At 47.3% G+C, this 15245-nt stretch overlaps 1 protein-coding gene across 2 annotated transcripts in view; it reads left to right on the top strand.

Annotated features, from left to right (window-relative positions):
- The first annotated feature begins 13221 nt into the window (after positions 1-13221).
- Positions 13222-15245, top strand: part of bcas3 (BCAS3 microtubule associated cell migration factor) — a 282337-nt gene continuing 280313 nt past the window's right edge. For both annotated transcript variants that reach the window (XM_030108062.1, XM_030108064.1), the window contains exon 1: positions 13222-13324. The gene's annotated coding sequence lies outside the window, so the exon portion shown is untranslated. The remainder of the gene's footprint in view (positions 13325-15245) is intronic.

Genomic DNA, 15245 nt, shown 5'->3' with positions numbered 1-15245 from the left:
CCAGCACCCCTCCCAGGGACTCCAAGAAAGCCGGGTACTCTGCACTGCTGTTCGGCCCGTAAGCCGAGACAACAGTGAGGCACCTATCCCCGACCCGAAGGCGCAGAGATGCAACCCTCTCGTTCACTGGGGTGAACTCCAACACATGGCGGCTGAGCTGTGGGGCTACAAGCAAACCCACACCAGCCTGCCGCCTCTCACCGCGGGCAACGCCAGAGAACTGGCGAGTCCAGCCCTTCTCGAGAGGTTGGGTTCCAGAGCCCAGGCTATGTGTGGAGGTGAGCCCGACTATATCTAGCCGGTACCTCTCAACCTCCCTCACAAGCTCGGGCTCCTTCCCCGCCAACGAGGTGACATTCCATGTCCCCAGAGCCAGTCTCTGTGTCCGGGGATCGGGTCGCCGGGCACCCTGCCGTCGGCTGCCACCCAATCCACACTGCACCCGGCCCCTACGGTTTCCTCGGTGGGTGGTGAGCCCACCGGAGGTCAGGCCCACGTCGTCCATTCGGGCTGAGCCCGGCTGGGCCCTGTGGGCAAAGACCCGGCCACCAGGCGCTCGCTTACGAGCCCCAACCCCAGGCCTGGCTCCAGGGTGGGGCCCCGGCTGCGCCATACTGGGCGACGTAACAGACTTGGCAGACCCAAACATGTTGTGAGGGTCTGCTGGGAATGTCTGGCGGAACCCTCTGTCAGCATGGCTTTCAACTCCCACCTCCGGGAGAGCTTCTCTCATGTCCCGAGGGAGGCTGGGGACATTGAGTCCGAGTGGACCATGTTCTCCACCTCCATTGTCGAAGCAGCTGCTCGGAGCTGTGGTCGTAAGGTCTCCGGTGCCTGTTGTGGCGGCAACCCCCGAACCCGGTGGTGTACACCGGAAGTAAGGGCTGCCGTCAAGCTGAAGAAGGAGTCCTATCGAGCCTTGCTGGCTCATGGGACTCCCGAAGCAGCTGACGGGTACCGGCAGGCTAAGCGAACTGCAGCCCGAGCAGTTGTGGAGGCAAAAACTCGGGTCTGGGAGGAGTTCGGGGAGGCCATGGAGGAGGACTATCGGTCGGCCTCGAAGAAATTCTGGCAAACCGTCCGACGCCTCAGGAGGGGAAAGCAGGTCTCCGCCAACACTGTTTACAGTGGAGGTTGGGAGCTGCTGACCTCAACTAGGGATATTGTTGGACGGTGGAAGGAATACTTTGAGGACCTCCTCAATCCCGTCGCCACGTCTTCCGTGGAGGAAGCAGAGGCTGAGATCTCAGAGGTGGACTCGTCCATCACCCAAGCTGAAGTCACTGAGGTGGTTGGCAAGCTCCTCGGTGGCAAGGCACCGGGGGTGGACGAGATTCGGCCTGAGTACCTTAAGTCTCTGGATGTGCAGGGACTGTCTTGGTTGACACGTCTCTGCAACATCGCGTGGCGGTCGGGGACGGTGCCTCTGGATTGGCAGACCGGGGTGGTGGTCCCCCTGTTTAAAAAGGGGGACCGGAGGGTGTGCTCCAACTATAGGGGGATTATACTCCTCAGCCTCCCCGGGAAAGTCTATTCCAGGGTACTGGAGAGGAGGATCCGACCGATAGTTGAACCTCGGATCCAGGAGGAACAATGCGGTTTTCGTCCTGGTCGTGGAACAGTGGACCAGCTCTATACCCTCCATAGGGTGCTCGAGGGTTCGTGGGAGTTTGCCCAACCAGTCCACATGTGTTTTGTGGATTTGGAGAAGGCATTCGACCGTGTCCCTCGTGGTGTCTTGTGGGGGGTGCTCCGGGAATACGGAGTCCGGGGCCCCTTGTTAAGGGCCGTCCGGTCTTTGTATGACCGGAGTAGGAGTCTGGTCCGCATTGCCGGCAGTAAGTCGGACCTGTTCCCGGTGCATGTTGGACTCCGGCAGGGCTGCCCTTTGTCACCGGTTCTGTTCATAATCTTCATGGACAGAATTTCTAGGTGCAGCCGGGGGCCGGAGGGGGTCCGGTTCGGGAACCACAGGATTTCATCTTTGCTTTTTGCAGATGATGTTGTCCTGTTGGCTTCATCGAACCCGGACCTACAGCATGCACTGGGGCGGTTCGCAGCCGAGTGTGAAGCGGCAGGGATGAGGATCAGCACCTCCAAATCCGAGGCCATGGTCCTCTACCGGAGGAAGGTGGCTTGCCCCCTCCAGGTTGGTGGAGAGACCCTAGCCCAAGTGGAGGAGTTCAAGTATCTTGGGGTCTTGTTCACGAGTGGGGGACGGATGGAGCATGAGATTGACAGGCGGATCGGTGCAGCGGCTGCAGTGATGCAGTCGTTTTATCGGTCCGTCATGGTGAAGAAGGAGCTGAGCCGAAAGGCGAAGCTCTCGATTTACTGGTCAATCTACGTTCTCACCCTCACCTATGGTCATGAGCTTTGGGTCATGACCGAAAGGACAAGATCCCGGATACAAGCGGCCGAAATGAGCTTCCTTCGTAGGGTGGCTGGGCGCTCCCTTAGAGATAGGGTGAGGAGCTCAGTCACCAGGGAGGAGCTCGGAGTAGAGCCGCTACTCCTCCACATCGAGAGGAACCAGCTGAGGTGGTTCGGACATCTGTTTCGGATGCCTCCTGGACGACTCCCTAGGGAGGTGTTCCGGGCATGTCCCACTGGGAGGAGACCCCGGGGAAGACCCAGGACACGCTGGAGAGACTATGTCTCTCGGCTGGCCTGGGAACGCCTTGGGATCCTCCCAGAGGAGCTGGAGGAAGTGTCTGGGGACAGGGAAGTCTGGGCATCCCTGCTGAGACTGCTGCCCCCGCGACCCGGCCCCGGATAAGCGGTAGAAAATGGATGGATGGATGGATGTTTCTTTTTGTAAATATTTCATGATGGTTTTTTTGTATTTTGATTTTGTGAAATGGTTGTATTTGATCTGTAATTATTTGTGAAATGGTCGTATTTGTATTCTGATTTAGTGAAACGGTTGTATTTGATTTTGTAATTTTTTTTTATATGTTAACAAATCTTGACAAATTGGCATTTATTTTATGTTGATAGGAGCAGACATTGTAAGTCTCACTTCTTTCTGTTCCTTTTCATTTCTTTCTTTTAAAAAGAATGAAACAAATAAAATCAGTCAATCAATCAATCAATCAATCAATCAATATATGGTCTAAGAGGTGTCACTTGCTGCTGGAGAGTAAACATTACCCTCTAAGATTCTTCATTTACCTTCAATGCATAATCCCCACAGGATGGGGCATCATGGACTCACATGCCCACCGTGGCGCATTTAGCCCCAGATGTCTCATGAATGATCTGTTGACACAAACAGAAATGACATAATTTATAGAGGAATGAATAATGAAGATAAGAAAACTGGATGTATAAGGTAAAGTACATATTTTTCATCAAATTCAATACTGTAGCTGTGTCCTCATAAAAGAAAGCATAATATTTTACCTTATCACCTTCTTGCAGTGGTTTAGAGATGTTCTCGTTTCTCCCAGTGGGTCCAGAAAGATAGGATTTTTTTTCTGTGCTGGTAAGACCGCCTACATACAGTATGTAGATAAGAATGTAAGAAATATGCTGTACCAATAAGTTTGTACAGACAGACACACAGAGGAAAGCTAATTACCACCAGCATCCAGTGATGGCCTTGGTCAACGACCCCCACAATGTAGTCATAGAGCTGTGGTTTGATCTGTGACACAAGATAATACATCAAAGATGTTGAAGGATATTATTATATAGTACTGTATTAAATTAGTACCGCAACATAAGAGAAAGTAGTTTACCTTAATTTTGCGGGAGCTTCCATCCCAAATACTTGTTAGCTGATAAGGATCTAATGCAAATGCTTGTTTTGTGGTTTCCTGGTTAAATTTTGTCAAAAGCATCTTTATGTATGCATTAATGACCTGTAATTTTAAAAATGAAAGGTTAAAACATCTCTTTGCAGGGCAAAATATAAAAAGTGAAGGAGATGTGTGTGTGTGTGTCTGCCTTCAAGTTTTCACAATAGGCAAAAAACTGTAAAGGAAAAGAGTGTTAACACCTCACCTCACTCTCAAACTGCCTTTGTGGAGCTGTGTTGAATATGTCAGAATAAAATATTTTGTAGGGTCCAATTCTTGACAGGAGAACAAAGACATTCTTGCCCTCCCATGCAGCTTTCAGATCTAGAAAAGCTCATTTTAAAGCTGTATGAAAATAAACCATCAGTTATGATTGGATATATATATATGTATATGTATGTGTATATATATATATATATATATATATATATATATATATATATATATATATATATATATATACATATATATATGTGTGTGTGTGTGTGTGTGTGTGTGTGTGTGTGTGTGTGTGTATATATGTACACACACACGCAGTGACTGTACATATGTATGCACAGTATATGAAACATGTGCTTGCTCACTGGTGTGTCCAATGTGAAATTTGTCGGGGAATAACCTGAAAGGGCATTGCTCCTTTTCAGGCCATTGGATGCAGCGGCTGGTGGGGCCGAGGAGACTGTTGGGGCCAATGGAGCTTCAGCGGTGGTGGTGAGTTTATGTGGGACATGTGGATTTTCTTCCACACATTTCTTCAGATGATCGGTACTGATCTTTGGGAATAACTGCCCTTCCTTGCTCTTAAGATCAGCACTTTTATTTTGAAGTGCAGTGATTGTGAAAGGCCCCAAAAACTCATGCTCCAGCTTCCCTCCCTTTCTCTGCTGGCTCCTCACATTCAGCCTCCACACTTTGTCCCCCACTTTGAATTGTGGGGGTTTAACAGGCTCCTCCTCTTTTTGTTTGAGCTGCCTATGGCATCCTGAGCAGCTTGCAAAGCATCACTCACCTGGAGGATGTCATCAGTTAGGCTCTCATTCCCCATCAGTGACTCAACGCTGCTGTCAATCTTTACAAATAAGATTTTTATGAAGACAACATAATAATATAAATAATGACATACATGTTTTAATGCCACTTGATAAAAGGAAAAATACCATGTACCCCTCAGGGACCTGGGATGGGTCCCGGGCTTCTCTACCAAACATCAGGAAGTACAGCGAATATTTCATAGTGACTTGGGTTTTGTTCCTCAAGCCAAACATCACAGCATTGAGATGCTGGTTCCAGGTCTGTGGCCTCTCCACAACCAGTTTCCTCAGTGCTCTGAAATGAAATGGGAAAAGGAAAAGTTATTTTGTCTGTACTTAAAGGAATACTCCGAAGATTTTGGACCCACGCCCTATCCCGATCATTTACACAGTGAGATAAGCCCATAAATACCTTTTTTGTGTCCGTTGGTCCAGTGCCTGGCTAACAGCTGTTAGCATCGTAGTTAGCTTAGCTCAACTACAGCAGGTGAAGAGGAGACAGAGCCGGACTGAGAAAGTGGACAAAATCCTCCTTCCAGTGGTCCAGGGGACGGCGTATTAGCACGCGAAGTACATCCGAATGGTTATAAAACTTTTTTAAAAGACGTGTTTTCTTTTCAATCCCTTAAAATAATGTTTTGATCCACACAGACCTGCGCAGCGCAGTGCTCCGCGGAAGGATATACCGGCGCACAGCGGCTGAGTCTATGCTTCTACTGCTGTGCGCCGGTATATCCTTCCGCGGAGCACTGCGCTGCGCAGGTCTGTGTGGATCAAAACATTATTTTAATGGATTGAAAAGAAAACACATGTTTTAAAAAGTTTTATAACCATTCGGATTTACTTTGCGTGCTAATACGCCATCCCCTGGACCACTGGAAGGAGGATTTTGTCCACTTTCTCAGTCTGGCTCTGCCTCCTCTTCACCTGCCGTAGTTGAGCTAAGCTAACTACGATGCTAACAGCTGTTAGCCAGCCACTGGACAAGCGGACACAAAAAAGGTATTTATGAGCTTATCTAACTCTGTAAATGATCGGGATAGGGTGTGGGTCCAAAATCTTCGGAGTATTCCTTTAAAGCAGTGGTTCTCAATGTTTTTCTGTTACGCCCCCCCCTAGCAAGAAGAAAACAACCCCCCCCCCCCCCGCCGCCGCCGCAACTATAAATAATAGCATTTGTCTCTAAAATTGTTCTAGGTACACCTCTGCAGAACATCCTTGTTAACATTAAGTAAAACAAAAAAGAAAGAGATGTAGTTCAACTTACAAGAGTGAATTTATTAACATTGTTTATTAGTCTGTAAAAGAAAAGATTTTAAGAGCATCAATTTGCCTGAAATTCAAAAAATAATAATATCCTTGTTTAAACTGTGAACATTTTGACAGACTTATTGCTCCATTTGCTGCTGGAAAATAAAATTAAACAAAATCAATAGAAAAATAAATTCAAATTCACTTCAGCAACATTAACTCAGGAGCACAATATATAAAACACTTTAACCTACAAAACAAAAACCAATAAAACAATTTGTGCTGATTTTTTTTTTCCTTTTTTTTATCAAAATGAGGAAGCCAGGATTAATGGCCACAATGAGCAGGTTCTGCAGAGCACAGCTTCTCAGAGGAGGTTTGGCTTCACAAAGGTCAGATGCTGCTAAAGGAAGCTTAAAGCCCACAGCCCTCTGCCCTCAGAGTGCATCCTGCCTCTCTACACTCAGAATTCTCTCTTGACTCACTGTCTTCGTCTCTCTCCGCCTTTCTTTTCATCCCTGTTAAAAATGTCTTCATGATGTCTCAGGGTTTGTTTACTGGCTTCACATCGTAGAGACTCTGACAATGAGAGCGCCACTGCCAACTACTGGAGTGGATGTGCAATTACACTTTTTTTTAGTCCGGTGGAATAAAAAGCATGTTCCCCACGGTCACACGCGCCCCCCCGGGTGTAGGTAGAAGGCGATGCTTCCAAGCTAACGTTTCTGGCTCGCTCCACATCCTCTTCATTTCTTGGTTTTTTTGAAAAAGCTAATAATTGGAAGAATATTTTGGATAGCAGCCGTTTCTTTTTCCTCCTTTTCCTTTTTCTTTTTTCACTTTGATGCCCAGAGTTAGCCACAGGATAACTTACATCTGTAGTCTCTAAGCAGGTTGTTAAAAAGTGGAAAATAAAACCATTCATGCAAAAACATCTATTATACAGTACAATACAGTACGATACAACAACAACAACAAAAAAAGAGAGACATGAGAGTACGGGACGTCTTTAGGGGCGTATTGGTAAAACAAGTGATAAATTTAGCTTATACTTGATTGTCCATGATTACCAATTTGGTTTGCTTTAAGCCGCCTGTTGAGGTTGGATTTAAAGGTCAGGTAGTTAGCGGTTTGTCTTATTTCGATAGGGAGACTGTTCCAGTGGTGTGAGCCTCTAACAGAGGGGACTGTCTGTCTGAATGTCCCTCACTGTCCGCTCTGGCAGCTGTCCTGGTTGTTCTGGGATCAGTTTCACTTTGTTTTATGAACTTGTCAGTGGTGCAATCCATTTAATATCTTAAAGTGGACCTATTATGGGGGGGGGGCACAGTCAGAGGCACGTCCCCTCGACCGTTTCAGCTTAAAGGAATACTCCGAAGATTTTGGACCCACGCCCTGTCCCGATCATTTACACAGTGAGATAAGCTCATAAACACCTTTGTTGTGTCTGTGCATCCAGTGGCTGGATCCCAGCTGTTAGCATCGTAGTTAGCTTAGCTCAACTGCGGGAGGCGAAGAGGAAACAGAGCCAGACTGACAAAAGTGGACAAAATCCTCCTTCCAGTGGTCCAGGGGACGGCGTATTAGCACATCAAGTGAATCCGAATGGTGTTTTCCTTTTCAATCCGTTAAAATAACATGTTGATACACACAGATCTGGGCGCACAGCGGCCCAGTCTACTGCTGTGCTCCGGTGCTCAGGATGTTCTGTGTGAGAAGATCATGGCATGCATGAAAGGTTTTGCTGCCTCTATGGTTAGGTCTGGTCTTCAGTGCCGCCACTGTGATGAACAGTCTGGGTGGAAGTGACTCCACAGCTGTCATTGAGGCCCATCTGACACAGAAGCTCTCGTTATATTCCTCCAGATCTTTACTGCGGCCAGTTCAAAACGCTGCAGTAAGTGATTGTTTATATAACTCCTCATATGAGAGTGTGTACCATCAGGATTCATGTTCAGATACTTTCTGAGGCCCATGATACACCCAGAGCAACATCTTCACTGCCTGCACTGATCCTGGCAGCTCTGCATTTGAAACACAGTATTTGACACATAAATAATATTTCCTGTCTTCCTTCCAGCTGTGTAAGTTTCTTTTACCTGGTGGAGTCTGTGTGGAGCTGCAGTGCTAGAAGCCAGTCTGTTCTTACTTTCTGGAAGATCCATCCTCAGTACTGCTGAGTTGTTGCTCGCTAAGCATCTGGCGGAGTAATGGCGGACAAAGGAATCCTAAGGAAATCAGGCCAGCGGGAGGCGCATTATGTCACATCATCTAAATTCCCCCCCCGCAAAAAAAATTCAAGTTCCAGACCGGCACTGCAACTTTCAAGTGACAATTTAGCGCTGTTAGAGGTACTTGTAATGAATATGTCAGGACACATTGTACACATCACTCAATATTTGTAACATATTTATGGTGGAAAATAAGTATTTTTAAAGTTGAAAAACTCCTTAATGCACCTTTAAGCGACGCCATTGTGGGATCCTCCTTCTTCGTTGTTTTTTGGCAGCTTGTGTTCCAGTGGTTGCGCTACAGCCATCTCTCTTTATGTTACCATCGACCACACTGCAGGCTCCTGACTACTGGGGCTGCACGGTTCATACATGAAGCGCAGTGCAGAGGATGTGGAACTATGCTGACTGATTAAAATAGCAACGTATTTACTGCGGACAGCAGAGCGGAACGACACACTTTATGTGGAATGTGGCAGTCAGCCTGGACCTGTACCTCCAGTCAGCTCCTGTTACCTGCTGCTGGAGCCCGGCTGCTTTCCTCACTTCACCGGGGAACTCAGTTAAACTCCAGACTCAGTCTGCTCCTGCAGCTGGAGACCAACTTCATCTCACAAAGACTCATGATACTAATAAAACTCCTGTTCTGCTCTTCAGACTCAGATCCACGCTCTGTAACAAGACCTGCATCCTCGCTGGGATGTAAAATCATTGCTATCATTCGCTGAACACACAGATCACACAGCGTGAATGTCGAAGAAGTCGGTAAATGGCATCGGCGTGTTGTTTGTTAGTACTTGCAGATACCGATACCAGCGTTTTAGGGCGGTATTGGGGCCACTGCCGATATCGGTATCGGTGCAACCCGAATAAAAAGTTAATAGAAAATAAGTGAGATAAAATTATAAAGTAAAAAAGTGAAATAAGTTAGAAGTGCATAATAAAAATAAAATGAATCAATAAAATAGATAAAAAGAAATAACAATGATGGAATTAAGAACTATAAAAGGTCCGTTTAAAGCCAGATTAAAAAGGTGTGTTTTTAACCTCCCTTAAAAAATATCGACAGTCTCCGTCCTGAGGTTCTCCAGCAGGCTGTTCCACAGGTAGTGGCTAAAGGCCGCCTCACCGTGGGTCTTGGTTCTAGCTTTAGGAACACACAGTAAGCCTGCCAGAGGACCTCAGGACCCCGAGGGTCGATACGGTAAGAACAGGTCAGCTACAGCAGGGTTTCTTAACCCTGGTCCTCGAGGCCCAGTGTCCTGCATGTTTTGCCTCTCCCAGTTGGACTCACCTGATTACTGGGCTGCTTGTAAAGAAGAACAAGCTCCTTTTAAAGGCGGCTCAACAAGACCAGAACAGGCAGGTGTTTGAGGAGGCCTGTGGAGGAGAGGGTCCCCTGGACCCCCCCAGGTCCCCTCACCCTGGCTGCTGCCTGGGCCACTCCCGCTTGCAGCAGCACTGAGGAGGTGACCCAGAGAGCCAGTCTGCTGAGGACCTGGTCCAACAGCCAGACTTCTCCATGGAGATCAAGCAGCTGATGGGTTCCTCAGCAGACCAGGACCCAGGCCGGACCCCCACCAGGTACAGCCCAGTCGCTGCTGTTGTGTTTGATGAGTGCTCTGCTCTGTGGGGCTCCTGACCTTTGACCTGGGTTGTTGTGTGTTTAGTGAACCGGGATCTACTTGGGCATGGGCCAGACCCGAGACCCCGTCCATGAGAAGAGCCCCCCAGGAGCCAGGCAGAGGGAGGGCTGGCCTTTGGAGATGGAGGGCGAGGAGGACGCCACAGCAGGACTGGTCCGTGGAAACCAGCGTGGACACCTGGACGATGTCCTCGGCTCACATTAACCTCTGCTTCTCTCTGAGACAAGTCCAACAGACCCGTCTGTCTCCAAGCCCGGCTGCTGGTCCGGGGACAGCTGTGCTTTCTGCGAACTCCCGCCCCCCAAACAGCACCCTCAGCTCAGGCCCTTCAGGTGAAGGGTGGAGGAAGAGGAGGAGGAAGGCTCTGTTTCCTGGGATCCTTCTCACAGTGGTCCTGTCTCCTGTGACATGGTGGAGCAGTGGAAGGTCCTGGCAGCTCTCCAGGAGTCTGGACTTCCTGTCCCAGAACACAACTCAGTGAAATGAGACAAAACAGCGGTGAAGGACTGGAACCATGACGGCCCGGTCCCGGCAGAGAACTCCTCCTCTTTCCTGGTCCTCTTCAGCCAGTTCAGCTCAGTGTGAACAGCAGACCGAGGAACTTTAGCTCATTTTGTTTTTATATGTATTTTTTATTGATCAGTTTCAAGTGTCTAAGTAGCAAATGTTTGCATTTCAGTTCAGTTTTTTGTGCACTTTATTGAATAAATCTCTGAATATGCTACTTTGTTTGTTCTATTTGAAATTATTTGATGTGTGAATGACATTACTATCCTTACATTGCTATCCTCACATTACTGTTTTCAGATTATTATCCTCAGATTACGGTGCATTCTCCATCTCAGATTCACTTGTTGAGTAGAGTTAAGGGCCAATCCCAATTCTACCCCTTACCCCTACCCCTTACCCCTACCCCTATGATATGCGCGTTCACGAGGCTTAAGGGCTATCCCAATTCTCCTTTTTGAATAGGGGTAGGGGTAAGGGGAAGGGCTATTTCACCCCTTTCAGCGAAGTCTGCATCGATGCTCCCTATTCTCTATAGGGGTAGGCGGAGTTTCACATTGGCCAGAAAAAAACAACATGGCGCCCACCAAGGAGTCGCACAAATGTAAGATTGCTTTCTGTATACTATTTAAAAAGCTATAAAAAGTGTATTTGCTTCACTGAATTTATAGATAAACTAGCGTGACAGTGTCCCAGCCATGGATTAACGTTTTAGCGCTGCGCAGCACCGTTTCCAATCGTGAATTTGTAACTTATGAAGAGCACTAATCACTGAATTGACGTCATCCTTTATCATGTTTTTAACGTAATATGTTAGACACAGGGACCCCCGATGAAACCCGACTGCTGATTCAGTTTAGAGCCGGGTTCCTCAATTAGCGGACCGCGGTCCACGACCGGACCGCGGCACACCTCGCTGCTGCCCCAGGGCAAATGTATGGAAAAAAAAAGAAAAAAAATCTTTCTTTAAACGCTCCATGTTCCGTGTGAGCACCGTTCTGCACCGCGCCGCTCTGTGCGTGTCCAGCGCACTCCGTCGCACCGCACTGCTCGGCAGTCCTCGGTATCGCCCCCCCCCCCTCCCACAGGGCGCTGAAGTCCGGACCCATGCTTGTATATAAAAAGCAAATGTGGACCTTCAAGATTTGTATTTGAGGACCCCTGGTTTAGAGGTTAAAAAGGAAGAAAAGTTTTTGAAATCAAAATACAGCGCCAAAACACATTGGGAGTAAATTATATTATTCGTCTAAGCTATAATATGTCAGTAATAAAACGTGTTTATATAAATATATCTGTATTACTTTAGGAAATTCATAAAAGAAAATGGCTTGGAAGGGGAAGTTACAGCCCAGCAAGCTTCAAAAAAGTGGGAGAACCTCAAAAAGAAATATAAGGTAAATAATAATACCATTTTTAAAAAAATAAAAGTAATTTCTAATGTAATTTCTATCATTTCTAATATCCATAATTTTTTGTTGTTATAGGAGTGCGGCGGGGCTTAAAGGGCCAAGGGGTATCCCAATTCATAGTGCTGCAAAGATAGCCCTAGCCCTCAGCCCTATTCTAAAAGGGGTAGGAGAGTGATAGGGGTAGGGCTAAGGGCTAAGGGGTAGGGGTAAGGGGTAGAATTGGGATTGGCCCTATCTCCCAGTTGAGTATGGAGTTAAAGTTCTGCCAGAATTTCACAAACAACCAGAACATGTTTTCATCACAAGTGGAAACACATCATTCACAAACTAATGCATTTTGTGTTGCAAATAAGAAAAGATCAATACAGCATGTGTCCCTTCTTCTTCAAAAAAATCTTCAACTGTAAACACTATTCCACAACTTTCAAACATGTGATTAATTGTGATCAACCACAGAAATTATGTGATTAATCATGATTTAAAAAAAAAAAAAAAATCTTTTTGACGGCATTAATTAACATCAGATAAAATGGAAAAACAAACATGGAAAAGAACATGCCAGAGGTCACAAGTAAAGACTATCAGCAGATATTGATTTGAGCAGTTCCAGTTCTCTCAAAACAACACAGAAAAGAGGTTTTTACCTCTCTGATGGTGGATTTGGTTTCTCTGTGTGTGAACCAAGGAATCATTCCTGCCCTCACACTGGCTGGAACCACGGAAGCAGGACGTCTCTCACACACACGTCTCCCTGGGACGAAATGTGGACGTGTGTTTTTTCAGCCAAACAGCCTGTCACTGCAGCAAATCTGCCAGGTGGAATTTCCTTTTTAGCATGTAGTGGTGGATGAGATGAAACAAGAGAGTGGAAACACTTTGAGGACATACTGTGGAGTTTACACCACTATTATGTTGTCTCGGTCATTTTCCAACCTGACTCACACCAACTGTGTTCTAAAAGAAAAGTAAGCCCTAGAAAATGATCAGAGAGTGCTTTCTAAAGAGTAAAAACAATCAGCAGCGACAAAAGTCAGTGATACTATTTAATTATCAATGTTAAGACAATTTATTCTGAAAAAACTGGTGATTTCTTGACGGAACAGTATGTGCTCATATATATCTACGTATCTCTTCATAAATGTGTTTCTGTTCATATTCGTCAGTGTATTTTTATGTGGCCAGTTGTCAACACAGTAGATCTGTGTCTGTTCATTTATATCTATGTTCTGCTTTTAAATATCTATGGCGCCGGAAACGTGACGCGTCGTTAGCCCCTCCCTTCCCGCCCGCTGATTGGCGCGCGGCTGTACTTCCTGTGCTCTGATTGGTTCTCAGTTACACAACACAGTTCCGCAGACCCAGTGTGTGTTTTGACGTTGTTTTGTTGAGAGCTGTCTACACACACTCACACACACAGCGAACCTCCGGTGACCGTCCGCAGCCTCGGTGCGTACCGATAACTCCTCCGTGTCGTGTGTTTAGATATAAGCTTGTCCTCGTGCTTCCGGTTGAGCAGTGGAGCTGTAGGAGCTGATGCTAGCTGGCTAAGTTAGCTGCTGCCTCTCTGACTCTGACTCAAGTGTTATCTCTGTCTGTCAGTCCGTCTGATTGTGTGTGTGTGTGTGTGTGTGTGTGTGTGTGTGTGTGTCTTTGTCTAAATGATTATCTGTGTGTGTGTCCCTCTTTGTGTGTCTGAGCCTGTCTGTCTTTTTGTGTGTCTGTCAGTCAGTGTCTGTGTGACAGGAGTGTTGACATGGTCTCAGTGGTCTTTGGTTGTCTCTCCTGGTCTCTCCTGGTCTCTCCTGGTCTCTCCTGGTCTCTGACTGGTCCCTGTACTGACATGGATTCGGTGCTCAGGGATCTCTGGGTTCTCTGTCAGAAACAGAGCTCATCTGTTAATCCAATCAGAGAGCAGTGTGTGAGGCGGGGGTCCGGTTCCGGATCAGTCTTACTGGCTGTCTTCAGGAAGCTTCAGACCAGGCCTGACCGGGTTCTGGAGGATCTCTGCAGGATCCTGCAGGTTCCTGGTGTTTTCCTGCTGCAGCGCTGCAGGGTTCTGTTACACAAAACCCAGATGAGGGATCCAGCCGGGATGAACCAGTGTCAGAGGGGACCAGAGAGGTCCGGCCCCCCGTGCCCCTCCAGGAGAACTCCTGCTCCGCTGGAGAGAAGGACGCCACGCTGGTGAATCTGGGATTCTGTCCTCGATCGCTGGGTCTCTTTCAGGAACTCTGCTGGTCTAGGATCAGTTTCACCTGATGATGGATCTGTGTGCTCTCATCCTGGACTGGTCTTTAGTGGAACCAATTGATCCTGAACCCTCTGGTTCTGGATCAATTGAGCCTGGATCAGTGAATCCTCATTTTGTGCAACAGGCCCCTGATTGGACATGACCTCAGGTTCAGGTGTGTTGAAATGGTGAGACCTCAATGAATGAATGAATCAGCCAAACTTTATTTATAAACTGCTTTTCATGTAAAAAAACAAAAAAATAAACAACTCAAAGTCCATTACATTAATATAAACAAAAATCAGCATATAACGAAATCACACATAACCACACTGTCACCATGAACACACACACACACACACACACACACACACACACACACACCAAGGAGCCCCCCCAGCCAGCCAGGATGGAAGGACCCGTGGACTGGATCTCTAAAACCTGCAAGATCAGAAGCAGGACCAGGAGCAGGTCCTAGAACCAGGAGCAGGACCAGGAGCAGGACCAGGAGCAGGACCAGGAGCAGGACCAGGAGCAGGTCCTAGAACCAGGAGCAGGTCCTAGAACCAGGAGCAGGTCCTAGAACCAGGAGCAGGTCCTAGAACCAGGACCAGGAGCAGGATGAGAGACCGCTGCTCCAGATGAAGCTCTGCGGAGGTCGTAATGCTGGAGCTGCTGCTCTCACTCTCGTCAACATGAACTCATTGGTCTGATCGTTAGAGGCGGGTCACTGGCAGTCAGGAGACGCCACCTTCAGCCTCCGCCTCCTCCAGCCGGAGCCTTTATCTCAACGCTCCGTCAGATTGTAGCCTCCTAAAGTTGGAGGCTCATTGCTCCCTGCAGGAATCTGGAGCTTAGCTTGTAGCATTCAGCATTAGCCCTGCTCTGAGTGTTCAGACTCAGCATGTTCCAGAAACTTCCTGAGGCCTGTACAGCTTCAGTCAGTGTCATTTTCCACCAAATCCGATGTTACATCTCAGTTTAACAGCTACCATTTACTACAGTAAAATGTAATTTCATCTGGTGATTTCAGCTTGTTTCAGAGCAGCAGATTCACTCATTTCAGTCATTTCATGAAGCTCTTTAACTCTCAGGAAGCTCAGCATTCCTCTCCTGCAGCAGCAGTCAGAGGAAAAC

Source organism: Salarias fasciatus, chromosome 14 (assembly GCF_902148845.1).
Source record: "Salarias fasciatus chromosome 14, fSalaFa1.1, whole genome shotgun sequence".
In the NCBI taxonomy this organism is placed as follows: Eukaryota; Metazoa; Chordata; class Actinopteri; order Blenniiformes; family Blenniidae; genus Salarias; species Salarias fasciatus.
This window is presented reverse-complemented; position numbering and strand designations above follow the sequence as displayed.